This window comes from Nuphar pumila, chromosome 8 (assembly GCF_984573655.1).
Source record: "Nuphar pumila chromosome 8, dmNupPumi1.hap1.1, whole genome shotgun sequence".
Classification (NCBI taxonomy): domain Eukaryota; kingdom Viridiplantae; phylum Streptophyta; class Magnoliopsida; order Nymphaeales; family Nymphaeaceae; genus Nuphar; species Nuphar pumila.
Window position 1 is genome coordinate 13,861,612 of NC_143256.1, and position 20,655 is coordinate 13,882,266.

The 20,655-nt window shown below is 35.3% G+C and overlaps 2 protein-coding genes across 2 annotated transcripts in view; one reads left to right on the forward strand and one right to left on the reverse strand.

The window, feature by feature from the left end:
* Window positions 1-20,655, forward strand: part of LOC149829648 (exocyst complex component EXO84B-like) — a 78,225-nt gene that overhangs the window by 32,809 nt on the left and 24,761 nt on the right. The window lies entirely within an intron of this gene.
* The window catches only part of LOC149829649 (actin-interacting protein 1-2-like), a 96,322-nt gene continuing 89,589 nt past the window's right edge, over window positions 13,923-20,655 (reverse strand). The window contains exon 7 of the mRNA XM_090016060.1: window positions 13,923-14,713. The gene's annotated coding sequence lies outside the window, so the exon portion shown is untranslated. The remainder of the gene's footprint in view (window positions 14,714-20,655) is intronic.

The window sequence follows — 20,655 nt, forward strand, 5'->3', positions numbered from 1 at the left end:
GTCTAACTTGAAGAACCTTTCGAAGGAAACACCGCCCACATTCGAAACAACGTCGACAGGAGGGTCACAGGCAGTTGCCTGCACAGCCTGCGCCGTTTTCATGGCCTATGCCGCCTGCAGTGCCTGAGTCGTCTGCGTTGCCTGAGCCGTCATGGTCTCGGTCAGGGTGTGAATGACTTTCATCATGAAATCTCTCTGCTCCTGCCAATTGGCGGGAGCACCAGTGGAAGATGAAGCACCCTTGCGTAAATACAACATCTGCTACACACATATTTATCGCACAAAGTTAGACCCTTACCGATCCTATCCCCTTGGGGTTGATCACGAACAATTCATACAATCACACTAAGACTTTTAAATTCACACCAAATGAAAATTTAAACTATGATTGCAACAAATCATACAAAGTTCACATGCTTTGAATAAAAATATTAAATAGCCTTACCAGTGAAGAAGACTGCTCTGGAGTAAGAGGCACGACTTGCTGATGCTTCCGGACAGGGCTCACATACCAAAAATAAAAAATTTAACACTAAAAAGATGATTAAAGTGTAAGTCTTTGTGGTGGCTCTGATACCAAACCTGGAACGACCCCAACTCATACCCCTTGAAAATACCATTTTTTTTTTAAGTTGCGAAAATATTCCCAAAGATCCAGGGCATTTACAGTTCTATTCACAATTGGATAACCACACACCACAGTAGAGCTTACACTTATCATCTATACCAAACCAAACCACATTATTCATTTATTTGAAAGAAAGAATGTTTAAGTAATAATTGTAAAAGACATATCAGAGTTATTTAAACGACATAAAAGTAAATAATAAAAAAAAAACTGAGCCACGCTGTCCCTCTGTGAACCGTCTAGCAAGAATGTAATACTCGTAACTCTCCCAGGAGCCAGTCACTTCACTGATCGCCTGCGGCTGCGAAAAACCATAGAAGTAGGGTGTCAAAACCGAAATCCTGAGCAGAGGTTCCTCTAATGAAACAAATGAGCTAAAAAACATAGATAAGATTTCATGCAAAAATTTAGAAGAACGCAATTATGATAATTTCATAATTCAATTAAGCATTTATGCAACAAGGAGCATTTATTAAGCATGAGGGAACATTTAAGCAATAACAATGATCACAATTTAAGTAAGACATTTAACAGACATTAGAGATTAAACATCATGCACCAACCAACATGTAACAATTAAGGGAACAGATAACATATGCATGACAGGAATATACATGATTTACGTGCAATGCTTGAACACATCATTATATTTCATTAAAGTTTTATTTTTTCATATGCATGCCCTATTAAATGCATATAATTTAAGTTTCTTTTTTTAATTACCATTGCCCGCGGGTACACCAAACGAGTAAAATCTCCGATGTCAAGTTAGGTTCTCAAGGTAGCTTTGGTTCCAAACTTAGCCCTCAACCGAAACAACCTTCGAAACATTAGACCACTTATCTAATGTCGGGAATACCCCACAACCACAAGTGTCATTTCGTTGGTATACCAAAACAACAACTGTGCACACCATTCCCAGGTAAAGTGGCAAACTCTCCCTAAAACTGGGGCCAGGAAAAAAAACCTCAATATCGGGTTCAGGAGACAAAAGTAAAGCCCACGGAGTTTTTGTATCCTCACAGTCTCTCCAAGACCGAATCTCTAAGATCTCCATTATCCAGATGGGAGATCCCAGAACGTATATTACACAGTTGTTAATTATTATTATTTTATTAAGAGCCAATTATTGAGTTTTACAATTCAACATACAAAAACAAAGGCAAAAACTCGCATCTACCCTTGCAAGAACCATCACGGGACTCCCGCCCGTGGAAAACACAGAGAACAGTGCAATTCAGAGTAAAATATTTATGTGATTTTTGTGATGCATTCAAAATTAATAACGGAGCAACCCACAGCCCGAGGCCACCCAATCCTAGATCATTCATTTCAATCATCTATGCACCATATGCAAAAACCATAACAATGTGCAATATACGCAATGATATTAACACAATTCCACATGCACGATCTTTCATACAAATTTAGGAATGTGCATGATCTTCCATGCTCATATGCATGTGTTCACCATCCCAGGTGCAAGTACTTCCTTTCACATTTATATGACAGATCTTTTAATATCAAAATTGCCAATTATCAAGCTAAGCACATAGTTGGGTTGAGCACATACTGTGGTATTCTTACATTGCAGAAACTGCACAAATTCATATATGTGTTAAGATGCAGAAAATGCACAGATTCAGAGTTTTGACATGGACCTTAACAAATAAAAATGTAATTTCTATCATGGATCCTCACAGAAATTTAATTTCTATTAACAAACTTATTACCTATGATCATTCAGCCATTGTATTTAACAATTCAGAAAGTATGCAGCTTAATCGACACATATTAACATTGAACTAACACCCTGTATATCCTGGACATGTTTATACACTGTCATGTGAAAGCCCAAAATTTCTTTGCGTATGCTATGGCTTGAGTGTGAACATTTCAGAACATAGGGTAGTATAACCGTGGAATCATACTCCGAACATGGAATAGTTTGAGTATTCAACTATCAAAATCAGCGATCTTTTAACAGGGAATAATTCAAAATATACTTGACGCCTTTTGTTCAGCCACTCTAAGGTAAAAAATCAAGAAACTATTATTAGATAGTAAAAATGTGTGGTATAGTATGGATGTAGTATCCCGCATTGGATTGCCACTAGCCCATGAACCATTCAGCAGGAAACTAGATAGGTAGTAGATACTGTAACCCTGCTTCAGTCGATCTAATGGGTGTCCCAATGTATTTAGGTGGAACCACACATGACTGCTCTCATGGCGGAGTTTGATATATTACTGATAGTACAAGCTACAAAAGTTGAACATTACAGTGGCAATACAAATTAAGCAACATATGTTCAAAGATCAAAAGATGCAGTCCCAGTTGAAAAAGATGAATTTTATCAATGGATAACAAGAAACAAGGATTTCCCAAGTCTAAGATATGTAACTAAACTGTTTTATTTCCCTATACATGATCAACAAGCTCAAGTTTAGACAGCAAGCTGGAAATTTCAAAACCATGAGACCTCTAGTTGCTATCTCGAACATCAAACACTATTATAACGAGAAAGTCGTGTGAGGGTTCCTAAGCATGATTGATGGTGGAAAAGCAATAAATAAAGCATATTCAAAAGTATACATTAATGAAGTATTGCTGTTGCAGGTAGAAACACACTGGCTTTAAAAATATAGAATCTTGTCAAGCTTCAGTTTGAGAAAAAACCATCAAACTTATACAAAATTTGAAGTTTGTTGTATCATATAAATACAACAGTATAATTCTAGAACCATCTATGAGATTAAAAATACTAGATGAGGTTATATAGTTTAGTCTATATGTATATTAATGCCCACAGTTTAGGTTATATATAAAAAAACCACCACCACCACAACAACAACAACAACAACAACAACTACGCCTTCATCCCAAAACAATTGAGGTCAGCGATATGAACCAAAAAAGAAAATCATTCTGGGTCTTCCACATGAATCCTTCTCCTCCAATCATTTCTATCCTATGCCATGTCCTTGGTGAGGTTCAAAGCATTCATATCCTTTCCTATCACCTCCATCCATGTCTTCCTAGGCCTACCCCGACCTCTTTTAACTAATATATTTTCCCATTTCTCCATCCTTCTAACTGGAGCATCATTAGGCCTTCGCCGAATATGTCCAAACCACCGTAAACGAGTCTCTCTCATCTTATTTTCAATGGGTGCAACACCTACCTTCTTACGTGTCTCCTCGTTCCGAATCTTATCTTTTATTGTATTTCCACACATCCATCTCTGCATACGCATCTCAGCTACACTCATTTTTTGAATATGATGTCTCTTGGTAGCCCAACATTCCATACCATATAGTAAAGCGGGCCTAATAGTCGTCCTATAAAACTTTCCCTTCAACCGCAATGACATTCTACGATCGCACAACACTCTAGTTGCACTTTTCCATTTCATTCACCCAATCTTTATCCTATGATTTACATCTCCATCAATTTCTCCATACTTTTGAATGATAGATCCCAAATATTTGAAACAATCATCCACCGATATTTCTTGCTCACCAAGCTTTACTACACTCCCATCATTACTTCGTTGCTTACTAAACCGACATTCCATGTATTCTGTCTTACTCTTACTCAACTTAAAACCTCTTGCTTCCAATGTCTGTCTCCATAATTCTAACTTAGCATTAACCCCAGCTCTAGACTCATCAATCAAAACAATATTATCAGCAAACAACATACACCACGACACATTTTCTTGAATTGATCTCTTTAGCTTATCCATCACTATAACAAATAGGAGAGGGCTTAGAGCAGATCCTTGATGTAACCCTACCGTTATAGGAAAATTGGTTGTCACCCCTCCACAAGTGCGGACATTGGTTACTACTCCTTCATACATATCCTTAATTATACTAATGTACTTAAGAGAAACACCTTTCTTCATCATTGTCCACCAGAGATCGTCCCTAGGTACTCTATCGTATGCCTTCTCCAAATCAATAAAAACCATATGCAAATCTTTTTTCCTCTCTCTATTTCTCTCAATAAGTTGTCTAAGAAGATGCATAGCTTCTATAGTTGATCTTCCACCATAGGGATATGACCCCATTTAAAACAAAATTCCATAACTACATCTAATTAAACCTCTTTTGGTGTCGTTTCACACATAAGAGCACGAATATGCATAAAATTTTTTATAGTTTCAATACCGATCTCCCCAAAACCGATATGTGTTAAATGAGAAAACAAAAACTCTGTACATGGCACGCTTGTTGAACCCAGATTCTACCCTTTTATTTTTAACTCACTCGAATGGGCTGAGCAGTTTCTTATATGATACTTGAGACAATCACTCCACTGAACCATAGAAAAACCCATAGTAGAATAAAAAATTTCAAACAAAAACTTTTCCAACAGCAACACAGTGCATGCTTGACATCGATACATATGCAAAAACACATAAACCCTACATCAGTACTCACGCAAGACACAGAGAACCCCCTGTAATCCGAAAACAAAAATTTCTCTTTTTTTTTTTCTGTAGCATCAGCCACAAAGAAAACCACGACCAAGAAACTCGATTTGGGTTTCCTTGGTAGTCTAAATCATGCAAGAAAACCCCACCCATAATCAATACATTACTCAAATCACAAGAGGGAACCCGTACCTCAGATCGGCAATCAGAGACTGCTGTCGCGAAAGGAGGGTCGACCGACACTGGTGCTACTGCTGCCGCGCGCGAAAATGAGGGAGAAGAGAACGAGAGTCAGAGGGTGTGAAGTAGAGGGAGACGAGAGCAGAGGTGGGGAGGAAGAGCACGGGAGGCCCTTTGTAGAAAGGGGGTCTCCCGAAAAGGAAGGAGTTTACCTTCCATCTTCCGGCGGCCGCTTACACCCCCTCCCCCCTTTTGCGATTTTGGGGTTTTCTTCTGTGTTAGGGTTCATTCAGAACCCTAACTCTTTATTTTTATCGGGCAACCCGTATCGGGTTGCCTTTGAGTTTTTATCTCTTTTTTTTCATTTGTTTCACAGGGCACGGTCTGGGTCTAAGACCGAGGTCCAGGTCCAACCGGGGTTTTGGGCCCGCACCACCCATGCGATATGGATCCATGGGTTGGATCCGAATGGATCCCTTAATATAATTACGTCCATTTATATATATATATATATTTTCCACTTATTTTCTTTTTCTTAAATGTATATATAAGATATTATACTTAAATAAGTAAATATCTTGGATCCAGAATGTGGATCCTAGGCTTATTTACGTATTTTATCTACGAAAAAAATTCTAATTAATTCCCCCAAAAATGCGGTTATTACACTACTATAGTCTCTTGTCCCCATTATGGGACAAATTATCTATTCTCAAACCTAATGGGAAGGTTGGACAATAAAAATAAGGCAAAAACTAATTGAGAAGGAGAATCTTTTCTTGTTTGTGCTTAGGCCTGAGTTTGAGCAAGTGAGATCCTCTCTTCTCCATAAAACCACCTCGCCTCTTATTAGTGAGACACTTGTCGAAGTATGCCATGAGGAAAAAAGACTCGACATGAACAAGGCAAGTGAAGAAGTTCTTGCTCTGTCAAGACCTGACAATAATGTGAGGTCATGTAGCCCTCTTCATTTCGAGAAAAGGTATAATGGAGGTGGAAGGAAGATTATTTGCCACCATTGCAATGAATCGAGGCACATGAAACTAGAATGCTCTAAACTCAAACAAAAGGTGATCTCGATGAGTGAAAACACTTCCAAAAAAGAGGAAACAAGCAAAAGAGGAAGCGATGTTAAGGACTTGTCAATCACTTAATTGGTGGAGGCTCTTCAACATCCAAAGGCCACTCTATCTACTTTCAATGTCACTGTGTCAATCTTCTTCCCCTCTTGGATCTTGGATTCAGAAGCCTCGTTTTCCATGACACCAAATGAGTCTACTTTATGATTGTACAAATTCATATTTCTCATGTGTTTCTACCGTCGATGAAACCTCTTTACATGTCAAAAGTATAAGAAATTTAAAGATTTTTTTAAAGAATTCAATTTTTTTGGTGTCAAATGTTACTCATTCCAAAACTAAACTTAAATCTTTTCTCGGTTTCTCAAATGTCGGATTATGGGTGTGAGGTCTTCTCGTATAAGGCTTGTTGGGTGCAGATAGGGAAGCTGATTGGGCAAGACCATAGAAGGAGATCTCTAGATTCTCTACTATATGGACTTTCTTGATCTCCCAAAAGAATCTTTTTGTAACTATGCCCAATAAATAGACTTAGTTCTTTGGCATAAAAGATTAGGTTACCCAAGTATCTCCAAATTGTCACTTTTTCCTTTTTTGCAAAAATATTATAAGGCAAAATATTTTGTTTGCAATGATTGTATACTTGAAAAAATGGAGATGCTTCCTTTTGGATCTAGAACTTTTGTGTCAAATGAACCTTTTGAATTGGTGCATTCGGATGTGTGGTGACGGATTTTTGTTACGTCAAAAGGAGGCAAAAAGAGGATTCTTGTATTATGTTACTTTTATAGATGATTATAGTACATATACTCTATGTAATCAAAAGTGCTAGGCGGTGGACCCCTAAGAATCCTAGGCGGGACTAGGCGGATTAGTCGGTACCTTGATTAAGAAATAAAAAAATATAAAAAATATGCAAATGAATTGCTAAAATTAGTAACAAACATGTATGCAACATAAAAACTATCAACAATAAGCAATAAACCAAAAAACACATGTCGAACATTACAAAACCTGCCCAAATATTAAAAATAATTGAATAAGCAAAGCAAACAACTATCAACAAATGCCAAATAATTTTAAAATAATATAAATTCTTAAAATAAAGTACTAAAACTAACAACAAAGATGTATCCAACATAAAATTAATCAACGACAAATGTACAAAGCATAAGGTATTGCTACCATCAAGCGTAGTAAACATGTTATATTTACAAAACTTGTCCAAATATTATTAAGACTAAGAACAAAGATGTATCCAACATAAAATTAATGAACAAATGCACAAAGTACAAAATTCCACTATCGTGAAGCATAGCCGCATAATAAATCTGTTATATTACAAAACCTGACAAAAAATTAAGACACATGTACATATAAACAAACACACATAATAATTCAATGTCACATCTACATATACAAACACATAACAAATTAATTAAAAAAAAACAAAAAATGCACATAACAAGTTGCAAGGTACCAATTTTCCCACCTAGGCAAGGACCGACTAGGCGCCCAGTCAGTGCTTAGGCAAGAAAATTAGTACCCATGAAGGGGGAAAACTAGGAATCCGACCGATTCCTAGTTTTTCCTTCGACTAGCCAGACTAGACGCCTTTGACTACATAGGATATACTTGGATTTACTTAGATTCAAATCCAATGCTTTTGCATGTTTTAAAGATTTTCATAATTTAGTTAAAAATCAATTCAAAACCTTTCGCTCTGATTTAGGGGGAAAATGTCTTTCAAATGAATTTCATACTTATTTGAAGACTCATGGGATTATACATCAAAAATCTTGTGCTAGAACACCTCAACAAAATGGAATTGCCGAAAGAAAACATCTGTCGTATTGTTGAAACTACTAGAACTTTGCTTATTTCAAAGGGATTTCCAATTTTTTTTTGGGCTGAAGCTAGTCTTACCATGATATATTTAATAAATAAAATGCCTTCACCAAATTAATAACATTTTAAAATTAGTTTGGATTTGAAAAGATTAAGGGTGTTCAGATGCAAGTGTTTTGTACTTATTGAAAAACATGACAAACTCTCTTAATGCCATAAAGTGTATTTGTTGGATATGTTGATAACCAAAAAGGCTATAAATGCTACAATTTGAAAAATGATAAGCTCTATGTTTCTAGGAATGTTACATTTCTTAAAAGAGAAAAAAGATTTGATGTTCAAAAATCCAAGGAAGATCTTGGGTATGCTTTCTTGTTTGATTTATTACCTAAATATAATGCTAAGGTTGTGGATTATGATACTAGTGAGAATGTTGGTGATAATGCTTCTAATGATATTGATGATAATCTAGAACCTATTCATGAGTCAAATGTTGATAAAGAACCTACTTGAGAACTTCAATGTTACTCTCGATGTGATAGTGGGGATCATCCATGTGCTTTTGATAAATATAACTAATTCCTTGAGATAAAAGAACCTAGTGTTAATAGATCTGAACGGATCTCTAGACCCTCAAATGGGTTAGTCTCCTATGAGTATTTTTCACCCAATTTTAGATCTTGTCTTATAGTTATACATTCATATAATGAACATTCAAATTATAGGAAGACCATAAAAGAATGAGTTGAAGCTATGAACTTAGAACTAGACATAAAGCTAATACTTGAAAAATTCAACCACTACCAAAGGAAAAGAAGGCTATACGATGTAGGTCGGTATTTAAAGTAAATATCGAAAGTGATGGATCATTAGAAAAATACAAAGCTAGGCTAGTTATAAAATGATATTCCTAAGAATATTGTATAGATTACGAAAAAAACCTTTGCTCTAGTTGCCTCTATGACTAATGTTAGGACTCTCATTGCAATAATGTCTATTGAGAATTTACCTATATACCAATTAGATGTTAAAAATGTCTTTCTAAATAGAAATTTGAATGAAGAAGTTTACATGGATCTTTCTCTCGGTCTGAACATTGAGAAGGGTATAGTTCTTCGTCTTCGCAAAACCTTGTATGGGCTTAAACAAGCCCCAAGGCATGGTATGATAGGTTTAATAGAACTATGTTGGATTTTGGTTGTAGTTCATGTTATACTGACACTGCTTTTTTTGTAAGTCCCATATGTTTTACTTTTGTTATACTACTATATGTCGATGATATGATCATCATTGAGAGTGATAAGAAAGCGGTTGAAGAAATCAAATTTATACTTAAAGAGACTTTTGCTATGACTGATCTCATTTTTTTGAGATATTTCTTAGGTATTGAAGTAGCTTATTCACCAAGAGGATACATTTTGTCTCAAATGAGGTTTGCAACTGATATTGTTGCTCGCTCGAAAATCATAGATGATAAACATGCTTACACCAGAAGTCGTTAATGCCAAGATGAGAGCTGAAGATGAGATTCGATTGGATGATCCAACACCTTATCAACTTATTAGATCATTAACTTATTTGTCCATTACTTGATCATACATTGCACACGCAATGCATATTGCAAATTAATTTCAGCATGCACCAACCTTTGTGCACATGAATGTCGTGTTGCAAATAATCAGATATATAAAGAATTTTTATCCAAAGGGATTTTATTATCTTCATCCTCATCTTTAAATCTTATTGCTTATATTGATTCTGATTGGGGTGAAAATCCAAATAACTGATACTCAACTACTGGTCTCTATGTGTTCCTAGGTGATTATCTTATATCGTGACAATGTAAAAAACAACAGAAGATATCGTTATCTTCCACGAAAGTTGAATATAGAGATGATTACGACATCAACTGAGGTCATGTGGTTGCGGTCTCTACTTAGAGATATGGGAGTTGGTGTTTCAGAACCTTCAAAGTTGTGTTGTAATAACAAGAATGCCATATACATTGCTAGCAATCGTACGTTTCATGAACGGACCAAGCACATCGAGATTGACTGCCTTTATGTTAAGGAAGAACACTTGAAAGGGACTATTGATTTGCCTTTTGTACCATAAGAGTATCAAATCACATATTTTTTCACTAAATCCCTCCCTTTACCACAATTTCTCTTAGCAAAATTTTGGTGATCTCACCGTAAGTTTGAGTTGTTAAAATGTAAAATGTAACATATCTAATATATATATAATAATAATATTATATTATATTATTATTATATATTTATATTTATTTTTCTTTTCTTTTCCTTTTTGTATTTTTATTTTTATCTAGTTCGTTTAGAACTAGATACCACATCCTAGTCAAGTTCCAACTAGGACTTGACTAAGGATATAGTCCTTGGACCTAGTCCAACGACTATATTTAGAGCCGTTGGACTAGGTCCAACGACTCTTAAGGAGAGCTCTAAAAGAGCTCTCCTTTACCACTCTCCCACTTGTATAAATAGGGGTGTTCCCCCTCCATTGTATTCATTACTTTTTAAGCATATCTTGTTAGAAATAAAGATTTATTATTTTTATTGTGTTCTTCCATTTATAACCTTTCATGGGTTGTGTTTGAGGTATTTCCAATAGATACTCTTTGAGAGTTTCTCGTGCTTTTGTGGAAGACCACCATTTCATTACATGGTATAAAAGCCTTAAAGACCTTAGATCTTGAAGAATTTTTGTCTTGTTTTTCGTGCCTCATTTGCAAAGGGTGTTTTATCCTCTTGTTCGTGACTCAAGAGACTTTTTTTAAAGAAGGAAAGCATTTGGAGGAAGCTTGGATATGAAATTTTGTGTTTGTACTCATTCTTCTCCTCTTATCTTTCTCTTTATCTCTTTTTTCTTCTCTAATCTATTATCTCTTTTTCTCACCCTTATAAAAGATGGATAACAATGATAAGATCACCATCATACCCATAAAATTAAATGACACCAACTATGTGATGTAGGCTTTAATCATAAAGCACCACATTTGGGGAAAAGGGTTGTGGGGTAAAGTGGATGGTTCCGATTCGGAACCGAAACTAATTCTCACAAAAATTGAGAATGACAAAGAAGTACCTCTCACATGAGAGAAGAATAAGGCGTTGACAACCTATGAGAAAAAATGGAAAGAGTGAAGGATAGGTCTCACCAAAATTATGTCATGACTAATTATTAGCATTGTCATTAAGAAATGCTCTAGCCTTGCTAAATTTGAGCATGCCGATAAAGCTTGAGAATATCTTAGAAATATGTATTCCCTTAAAGATATTGCACATGTGTGCAATTTGCACGACAAAGTCCGAATGATGACTCAAAAGGATAAAACTATTAGGGAATATTACAATGAGTTATCCAAATCTTCGGAGAAATTGACTCTTCTTGAGCCAAAATGACATTGTTCCGAAGATATCGAGATTCGCCAAAAGCAACTCAATATGAAACATTTTTATTAATTTATAAACGGTTTAAGACCGGATATTGAGTCGACCAAATCAACTCTTTTACATCGAGGAAAGGTTTCCTGTATCATTGATAATATAAAGGAACTGATTATGAAGAAAAAAGACTTGGGAAGAATACTCCAAAACTTGAAGATGATTCCGTTTTAGCTGTGTCTAAACCGGGTAGCTATGTGTGTACTTATAGGCCACCTCATTTTGGTAGACAAAATGGTGATTTTAACAAAAGAAAAGTCATTTTCCACCATTGTCATGATCCGGGGCACTATAGGCCTCAATGTCCTAAGCTAAAAAGAAGAGGAGAGAAGAAAAGAAAGTTGCATCTGTCGCACCGAAATCAAAAGATCAAGATGCACTGGTATCTATGGTCCAATTAATGGAGATTCTTTAACTTTTTCTCAAAGGAGCATCCTCCTCAACTGAGGCCTCGACTGGAGCAGCTGTTTTATCATTCTACGATCTCGATAACTTTCCTTGTTTTCTTGACTCTGATGCTTCTTTTCATATAACCCAAAATGTTAATAGCTTATTCGAATGTCTTAAAAATAACTTAAGTGTGTCAAAAGTTTTCACGGTTTATGGTACATCTCTTAAATATAAGGAATAAGAAATTTTGAAAAACTTCATAAAACAAAGAAATTTTTTATCCCAGAAGTTAGATATATTTCTAAACTAAATTTAAACCTTTTGTTTGTTTCTCACATATCTGATTATGTGTGTAATATCTCCTCTTCTTATGGTTCTTGGGTCCATAATTGCCAGTCAGGGATTGGGGAAGGCCATAGAGAATGAGGACTCTATTACATGAATTTTTTGGAATTGCCTAAGAATGCTTTCTGTTATAATGTTCAGAAACTAGAGTTGGATTTGTGGCACAAAAGACTTGGTTATCCTAATATGTCTAAAATCCAATATTTTTCAAGTTTAGGAAAATTTCGTAATTCTGAAAGCTTTACTTGTAAAGATTGTATCCTTGGCAAAATGAAAAGATTATCGTTCAGAAACTAGAGTTGGATTTGTGGTACAAAAGACTTGGTTATCCTAATATGTCTAAAATCCAATATTTTTCAAGTTTAGGAAAATTTTGTAATTCTGAAAGCTTTACTTGTAAAGATTGTATCCTTGGCAAAATGAAAAGATTACCGTTTCATAATAGAACTTTTGTTTTTTCTAGACCACTTAAATTAATACATTCAGATGTTTGGGGTCCTGTACCAGTTATTTCAAAATGTGGATATGCATATTATGTAATTTTTGTGGATGACTTTTCTAGGCATACTTGGATTTACTTCTAAGCATAAATCTGACATTTTTTCACACTTTCAAACATTTCATAGAATGATTAAAAATAAATTGCAAAATGATATTTTTATTTTTTGCACTGATTTAGGGGGAGAATTTATGTTCAAAAAATTCAAACACTATCTCAACTTACATGGCATCACACATAAAAGATCTTGTCCACACACACCACAACCAAATGGTCTGGCTGAATGTAAACATCGACACATCATGGAAACCACTAGGACTTTATTAATATCAAATCAAGTTCCAAAAGGTTTTTTGGTAGAAGCTGCCCTAACTGCTACCTATCTTATTAATCGAATACCATCTTCTTTTTTGAAAAATATAAGTCCAATTGAAAAACTTGCTAACTTATCTCCTGATTATTCTAGACTAAGGGTCTTTGGATGCAAGTGTTTTGTTTTAACCAATAAGACTGACAAACTTTCTCGCCAAGCAATTCCTTGTGCCTTCTTAGTGTAACGACCCCAACTCATACCCATGAAAAAGTGACAATTTTTTTTAAAAGTGCAAAAACATTCCCAGAAATCCGGGGCCTTTACAGTTACAACACATCCACAACCACAAGGGATCTTATACCCATCTTTCAAACCAAACCAAACTTTATTTATTAAAGCTCATAGAGTGACGTAAGTAAATAAAATATAAATAAAGCAGAAAGAAGAACACACTGTCCAAAGAAAAGTTTGCCAAGAAGTCACATAGCCCTCGTAGCTCATCGCAAAGCAAATCCTTTCACTGTGCCTCAAAAAATGTAAAAAACACAAAAATAGGGGTGTCAAAATCCAAAGAATTATGTATACGAATCCCTCTAATTGAAAAACTTGTTAACTTATCTCCTGATTATTCTAGACTAAGGGTCTTTGGGTGCAAGTGTTTTGTTTTAACCAATAAGAATGACAAACTTTCTCGCCAAGCAAATCCCTGTGCCTTCTTAGTGTAACGACCCCAACTCATACCCGTGAAAAAGTGGTAATTTTTTTTTAAAGTGCAAAAACATTCCCAGAAACCCCGGGCCTTTACAGTTACAACACATCCACGACCACAACCACAAGGGATCTTATACCCATCTTCCAAACCAAACCAAACTTTATTTATTAAAGCTCATAGAGTGACGTAAGTAAATAAAATATAAATAAAGCAGAAAGAAGAGCACGCTGTCCAAAGAAAAGTTTGGCAAGAAGTCACATAGCCCTCGTAGCTCATCGCAAAGCAAATCCTTTCACTGTGCCTCAAAAAATGTAAAAAACACAAAAATATGGGTGTCAAAATCCAAAGAATTCTATATACGAATTCCTCTAATTGAAAAACTTGTTAACTTATCTCCTGATTATTCTAGACTAAGGGTCTTTGGATGCAAGTGTTTTGTTTTAACCAATAGGAATGACAAACTTTCTCGCCAAGCAAATCCCTGTGCCTTCTTAGTGTAACGACCCCAACTCATACTCGTGAAAAAGTGGTAATTTTTTTTTAAAGTGCAAAAACATTCCCAGAAACCCGGGGCCTTTACAGTTACAAAACATCCACAACCACAAGGGATCTTATACCCATCTTCCAAACCAAACCAAACTTTATTTATTAAAGCGCATAGAGTCTGAGACGTAAGCAAATAAAATATAAATAAAGCTGAAAGAAGAGCCACACTGTCCAAAGAAAAGTTTGCCAATAAGTCACATAGCCCTCGTAGCTCCTCGCAAAACAACTTCTGGAGTGTCGACTTTCTTATCATCAGTAATGCCAGACCTGAAAACAATATCAAAAGCAAATTTAGTCTGAGATAATAAATATCCTCTAGGAGAATAAACAACTTCAATGCCTAAAAAATATCTCAACAAGCCTAAATCAGTCATTTCAAAATGAGATTTAAGAAGTGTTTTGATCGTTTCCACTCCCTGTTTATCGCTTCCGGTGATGATCATATCATCCACGTAGAGAAGAAGCACAATGATCCTTGCATCAGAATTCTTAATAAACAAAGCAGTGCCAGTTAAACAGAATTGAAAACCAATATCAATCATAACACGCCTAAACCTATCATACCAAGCTTTCAGTGCTTGTTTAAGTCCATAAAGAGTTTTTTCTAAGCGGAGGACTTTACTCTTAGGAATACTTAGACCAGGAGGGGGTTCCATGTAGACTTCTTCAACTAGCTTTCCATTTAAAAAGGCATTTTTGGCATCCATTTGAAAAATAAACTATTTTTTGATAGAAGCTAAGGCAATTAAGGTTCAAACAATTGTCATACGAGCCTCCGGAGCAAAGGTTTCTTCATAATCAATCCCATATTCTTGGGCATACCCTTTGGCTACTAATCGAGATTTATATCTTTCAAGAGTACCATCACTCTTGGTTTTAATTTTATAAACCCATCGACATCCTATAGTTTTCTTCCCTGGAGGAAGATCTTGAATAGTCCATGTAGAAGCCTTTTCAAGTGCATCTAATTCAACTTTCATGTTCTATCCATTTGATATCATTTTTTGCTTGAAAATATGTGGATGGTTCTTCATATGAGTGAATTAATGGAATAACTGCCCTATACGTGGGTGAGAATGACTCGTATGATACAAACTTTCCTAGAGGCCTCGAGACTCGGGATGATTGTCTAGTTGGAATGTTAGAATATTTTTCAAGTGCACATGGAGAATTAGACTCTTGTCGCCTGGAATATTGAATACTAGTATTCCTATGAACTTCTTCATTTTCAACATTATGATTAAGATCAATAATTCTTTGATCATCATCAAAGTTACAGTCAAGGTCATATTTATCAAATGTTGATGTTAGATCTAGCAAAAAGGAGTACTCAGTGACGTCTTTTAATTTTCTAAAATCAAAGAAGCTCTCCTTTTCAAGAAAGGAAACATTTCGAGACACATATAGTCTATTATTTTTGGAGTCAAAACATCTATAACCTTTCTGATTTTCAGCATATCCTAAAAAGGCACAGAGAATCGCACGAGGGGAAAGTTTATCATTTTTGTCAGTAAATATGAAACATTTGCACCCAAATATTTTTAGTCTAGAGTAGTCTGGAGAAATGTTCATAAGTTATTCAATGAGAGTGATATTTTGTAATGAAGAAGATGACATCCTATTAATGAGATAGGTGACAGTTAAGGCAACTTTTGCCCAAAAGTCTTTCGGGACTTGATTTGATTAATAAAGTCCGAGTGGTTTCTATAATATAGCGATGTTTTCGTTCCGCCAGTCCATTTTGTTGATGTGTATAAGGACAAGATCTTTGATGTGTGATGCCATGCAATTTAAGATAATTTTGAAAATCTGTGGATAAAAACTCTCCCCCTGAATCTGTGCGAAAAATAACAATATCATTTTGAAACTTGTTTTTAACCATATTATGAAAAGTTTGAAAGTATGAAAATACTTCAGACTTATGTTTGAGAAAGTAAATCCACGTATGTCGGGAGAAATCATCGACAAAAATAACATAGTAAACAAATCCTCCTTTAGAAATTACTGGTGCAGGACCCCAAACATCCGAGTGTATTAATTCAAGTGGTCTTGAAGAAAAAAATGTTCTGTTCTGAAATGGTAATCTTTTCATTTTGCCGATAATACAATATTTACAATCAAATGATTCAGAGTTACAAAATTTTCCTAGATTTGGAAAATATTGGATTTTGGCTATATGTGGGTGACCAAGTCTCTTATGCCACAGTTCCAACTCTGTTTTCTAAATATTATAACAAAAAGCTTTCTTCGACATTTCCAAAAAGTTCATGTAATAGAGTCCTTCTCTATGGCTTTCCCCAATTAGCTTGCCTGACTGACGATCTTGTACCTAACAACCATGAGAAGAAAATGAAATATTACACCCATAATAAAAAAATTGAGATACAGATAAAAGATTTAAATTTAATTTCGGAACATGTCTAATTTCTGGAATAGAAAATTTCTTTGTTTTATAATTTTTTTCAAAATTTCCTATTTCTTCTATTTCAAGAGAAGTCCCGTCAGCAGGAAAGACCTTTGACACACTTGTTTTATTTTTAACACTTTTGGATAGACTTTGATTATTTGGGGTCATATGAAAAGATGCACCCGAGTCAAGGAGCCAATAAATTTTACCTGGATCAGAAAAAGATGAGGCTGCTGCGCTGGTTGAAGCTTCAGATGAGGAAGAGGCACATTTGATGAGAGGTTGAAGAATCTCCATTAGTTGGGCTAGAGAAACTGGTGCATTCTGATCTTTAAGCTCCGATCCAGCAATTGCAACTCTTTTTTCTCTCAGCTCCTTAAGTTTGAGACATGACAGTGATGACAAATAACTTTCTTCTTATCATAGTCACCATTTTGTCGGTTAAAGTGAGGAGGCCTATATGATCGAACATGATTCCCTGGTCTAGACATGGCTAAAATAGAATCATCTTGAATTTTTGAAGAACCATTCCGGAGACGATTTTCTTCCATTGTTAACTCTTCAATAGTTTCAACAATAGAAGGAATTTTTCCTCGGTGAAGGAGGGCCGATTTAGTGGTTTCAAATTTCGGCCTTAATCCAATGATAAATTGGTAAAAATGTTCAGCATCGAGTTGTTTTTGACGAAGCTCGATATCTTCGGTATAATGCCACTTTGGTTCTAAAAGGGAAAGTTCTTCCCAAAGTTCGGACAACCTATTGTAATATTCACGAATAGTTTTGTCTCCTTGTGTTATCATTCAAACTTTTTCTTGGAGGTTGCACACGTGTGCAATATCTTTAAGAGAATACATATTCTTGATGTATTCTCATGCCTTATCGACATGATCAAATTTGGCAAGGCTTGAGCATTTTTTAATGTCAATGCTATTGATAAGCCATGACATTATCTTCGCATGAGATATTCTCCATTCTTTCTATTTCTTCTCGTATGAGGCAAGAGCCTTGATTTTCTCTTCTTCCGATAGAGAGACCTCTTTATCTCCCTCCTTTTTAGTAAGAGATAACTTAGGTTCCGAATGTGAACTATCCACAATCCCCCATAAGCCTTTTCCCCGTATATGGTGTTTCATGATTGAAGCTCATGTTACGTAGTTCGTATCACTTAGTTTCATAGGCATGATGGTGACTTTATCATTGTCATCCATTGATTACAAGGAGAGAAGGAATAGGGATAGAAGAGAAATGAAAAAGAAAGAAGAAAACACAATACAGCAAGATGTAAAATCTTCTTCAATGAAGTGATAAAACACTTCTCTTCAAGTGGCGAACACTTTTGCAAATGGGCACGGAAACCGAGACAGTTTTTCCTCAAGATCTAGTACTTTTGCGGCTTTGATACCATGAAATGAAATAGGCATCTTTGAAACACGAGCTTAGATTCAAAAGGAAAAGTATCATGAATGACACTAAAGCATAACCCTTAAAAAGGGTATAACTGGAAATAAAATAAAAATAAAAAGATATTCTTTATTGATATGAAAGCCCAATTGCTTAAGAAGCATTGGAATGAAATACAAGAGGGGCTGCACCCCTTTATATACACAACTGAAAGAGGAGGACTCAATAGTGCTGCTCTATTGCTAGTCAAGTCTGGACAGGACTTGACTAGCAACAGTCATTCTAGTTCAAACTGAACTAGATGACATAAAGACAAAAAAAATAAAAATAAAAGAAAAAAGTTACAGAAAAGAAAGAAATGAAAAATATATTTATATATATATATATAATAATATAATAATATTATTATATATATATGTACAGTTTTACATTTTAAGTTTTAACATATCTAATATGCATAAGATTATGCATGATCAATGGTGATGATGATGATTGATGTGGTATTATGGCGGTGAACTAGTGACGTGATTAGGATGATATTATTTCGATGACATGCTGCTTTAGGGTTTGTTTTGGAATTTTGGATTTTTCTTTTTTTGCAAATTTGCCACATGGCATTAAGTCTTTTTGGGTTCGAATTTTAAATCTTTTATTATGTTTGGTTTGCAAGTTTAAGGGATATGGTAAAAATTGCATCAGATACGATTTTGACCCTATCCCCCCTGTATCCGGCCCTTATGATCCATATCCAATCCATATTCTAATAATCCATGCCATATCTGATCCGAATCCTTTCGGAGTGGGTAAGGCTTTAGAATGCCATATCCCTGTGACTTAGCTATGGACCCAAGGATGCCATTAACAGTGGGGTTTTGCTTACTTGCTTCATTCTAGCATCTTTATCTCATAATCTTTTTCCATTCCTGTATCCCCAAAAGAATCTTACAGTCCCTTGGTATGAAGCAAAAGCTGCTAGTGCATTTAGCAGCTGTTTGATTAGTTTCCAAACCTAGTGTTGCCTGCCTCAGTTATCATCATTGATATATTTGTTCCTTATAACTGAGAAAGTAGGCATGAAAGGTAATTACAAAATCTGAACGGGGTTTCCAAAATTGTTTTTCTCTAGAACCATGTAAAGGAGGATATGCTTACACATGATGTTGTGGAAACTTTGTGCTAAACCTTTGCCATTTGAGGTGATTTATGCTATAACACAACATATTAAACTTCAGAATATGAACTTATTAGTTCTATCTGTCCTTTGGAATAACACAGATGAATCTTCATTAGTGATGCCAGCCTGTGATCTGTTTGACCTTCTGTTCAACTTCGTAAATCCTTGCTTAGATCACAATCACAAAGGATGCTATGGAGTGACCTTCAAACTATCAGCACATCTGTTTTGATGAAACAATTTTTTTGGTTGAGATTGATGAAACAAATAAAAACACTGAGGAATCGACCGTCTTGTTTGCTACCACTAGAACAACAATTCAATTTCCAATTAACTTCTTTAAGCATATCTATGAGAAGTCTACAATACTATCTAAATTGAAATTTATTTGTGATGATTTTATTAAAGTAACTCTTAAAATTTAAGCAAATTCACAATTGTTTTTTCTGAATTTAGTTGGAAGAACACCCAGGCTAACCACCTTTTGATATCAAGGATCTGTCATAAACTTTGCTGGAAACTATATGCTTAAACTGTTTTTTATGGGGGTGTTTGTTTTACCCATTTTGGAGAGAATGAGTCACTTTGATATGAAAATGGCTCCTTTCTCCAGGTGAAACAAACACACCATTTTTGTGGGGAAATGGTCAAAGAGAAATAACTTTCTCTTTAACTGTATATTTTACATGAAAGTGAGATCATACCTTCCCCTCTTGGGAAGAGTTTTCCTGCCACGTTTTTCCATGGTGTGCATTTTTTTAATGAATGCAAAAGGCTACTTTTTGCACGTGGGCTCATTTTCTTGACTTTTTTTTCTCTAGCATGGAGCAACAGTTTCGCTTTCATAAATGCATATGTTCCTTTTTGCAAGTAGGGCCCACTTACTTTTTGTTTTTTCCACTCAACATGAGACAAACATGAAACCATGCAGTTCCTTATGAAAACTGTTTTACATGATTTTGCTATAATGTGCAACACAAATCAGATGAGATTTGTGTTTCTCTTTCTCACCTCTGCAACAAATGCCCCCTAACAGTTGTCCATTGTCTGTATAGTTTGGTTGGACAAGTCAGGAAAGCTAATTTTGTGCATAAAGTAAAGAAAATCAGAAAAACAGAAGGTTACCAATAAACACAGTGAACAGATACTCCAGATTACACTGTTTTAGATGCATTGCTAAAAGAGAATGCTTAGTTCATATGCCTCTGAGTAATCCTTTTCTTTCAT